Source organism: Notothenia coriiceps, unplaced genomic scaffold, assembly GCF_000735185.1.
Source record: "Notothenia coriiceps isolate Sejong01 unplaced genomic scaffold, NC01 NC01_scaffold00015590, whole genome shotgun sequence".
NCBI lineage: Eukaryota > Metazoa > Chordata > Actinopteri > Perciformes > Nototheniidae > Notothenia > Notothenia coriiceps.
Genome location: NW_011348291.1, coordinates 14288 through 16459, shown reverse-complemented (window position 1 = coordinate 16459; position 2172 = coordinate 14288).

Here is a 2172-nt window from a genome sequence, read left to right as displayed (position 1 = left end):
GTCCGCGGACCGGCCATAGAGCCCATAGAGTTAAAGGTGTTGGCCGTTAGCTGTAAAAATCCATAGATTAGCCGCACCGTTATATAAGCCGCAGCGTCGAAAAATAGGGAAAAAGGCGCGGCTTATAGTCCGAAAATTACGGTAACATTAATAGGACGTTATATCGATAATGTACTCACTAAACTTAAAATTCATTTAACTTCTTTTCTTCCAAAAGTTAATTATCCAAAGCCTCTGTACACCCCCTTCTATTTACATGTAATGGTTCGGTCCCACCTCCAAACGTGGTGCAGCACCGCCGGCACTTTTCTAGCAGAGTGAGAGTATGTGAGGAGCAGGGGATGCTAGTACTTACGTGTGTACGATGTCTCAACGACTCACAAAGTCAGGCTTTCAAAAGAGAAAAGAAAGGAGAGGGACTAAAGGGCGACAGTATGTCACCAAGTTTTTCAAAAGAAGCGGTGGGTGTGGTCCATGAATGGTGGAAATGTGTCTGTTAGCTAAGTGTAGTCCATCGTAAATAATAATTGTTATGTTTTTTTTTACCAAGCTGACATCAAGTACTGTTAATATCTATACAGAAAATTCAGAGGTTTTTAATTTCACTGCTCTTTTAGCTGACATTTAACAAATGCAGGTACATTTTTAGCAGCTATTCATACTTAATCAGTTGTCCCTCCCCCTGGTGCCAGGACCAACAGATCCATCTTTAGGCTCAGCAGCCCTGTCCCCCCATAATGCTGAACCTGAACCAGCTTTTCTCCCAACGGAAGGAGGTGAGCAGCATTGTGTTGAATGACATGCCACTTAACATATCTGAAGGTAGACTGGAATACAATATATATATATATATATATATATCAAAACAAAAAGCTAACATCTAATTTCAATTATACATTTCAAAAACAGTATTTTTTCACATATTTAAGTTATATTTATTTGGCTTTATGCATTTATGTTGAGAATGTTCCATTCAAAAACGTTATTATTAAAAAGGCGTTTACACCATAAAAGATGACTATTGAGATCTATTGTCAGGAAAGTTAGTCTTATATCAAATAGTGAATTATACTGCAGCAGAATGTTGCATGTCAGCACAGTGTTATATTTTCACAGCTCAGTGTCAGTAAATATTGTGCGGACTCGAAGATAGATGCAAGCCTGTACAGGTAGAGTTATTTAAAGCATACATTAGTCAGTTGGGTTCTGGAGGTGTGGTTACAGCAATTGTGCTTGGTTGGCGTGGCCTGGTGGTGGGGCTCAATGTGATATCTTTTCATGGGGCCCAAAATCCCTGGCGGCGCCCCTGGTTGTGTGAGTGTATGGCCAGAGGGCAGGACCTATAAACACATTTCCTACCCAATAGCATTGTGAGGCTGAACAAAAGGACCTTTTGACTATGTAAGTAATGTAAGTCTTTTAAAAAAACAAAACATTTACTGACTTTTTTAGGATAGCTTAAAGAAATGTTTTAAAATTACAACCGGGGGCCTTACAGGGTTAAGGGCTATTGTTTATTGTTATTTACTTTAAGATGTTTATTCTTAACGAATAATTTAATTAAAAAACTCTTATTTAAATGATGTGTCTCTGTATTCCTGATGATACACTGAGAGAATGAGCTCAGTGCTGCTGATGACCATAAGGTAAACAGTCTGTATATTGCACTACATTTGTATAATGTAAGCTTCGTTGTTACTTAGCCTGCGGGAATACGAAAAAAGTAGTTTGATATACCGAATATTATTTGATCTGTTCCACCACTTAATCCCAATAATGTAGATGTGTGTTGTAGGTGCCTTAAATAACCCCTTGTTTTCTAGTGAGATGTATTTTTATGTTCATATAAGAGTGATTTCAATGCCACCTCAAAATGATCACTGGTTCCATCCTGGCCACCCCACTGAAAATGTCCTGGCTCCGCCACTGAATACAGGAAATCAATTTTTTTTTTTTAAATGTCCCCCCCAAATTCAGGATGCTTCCTATGCCATATGTTTATGGATAGAAACTGTGCAAAAGTTCAGGTTATTGAAAGGTGCTTTAATGGCCTTGATGTCATTTTCCAATTAGGGGAATTCTACACGCGCTTAACTGATATCCTTTACGTGCAGTTGCTACGATACACTGGAAAGCTTACTTAATTCTCAATTCATAATGTCGTACACGTTT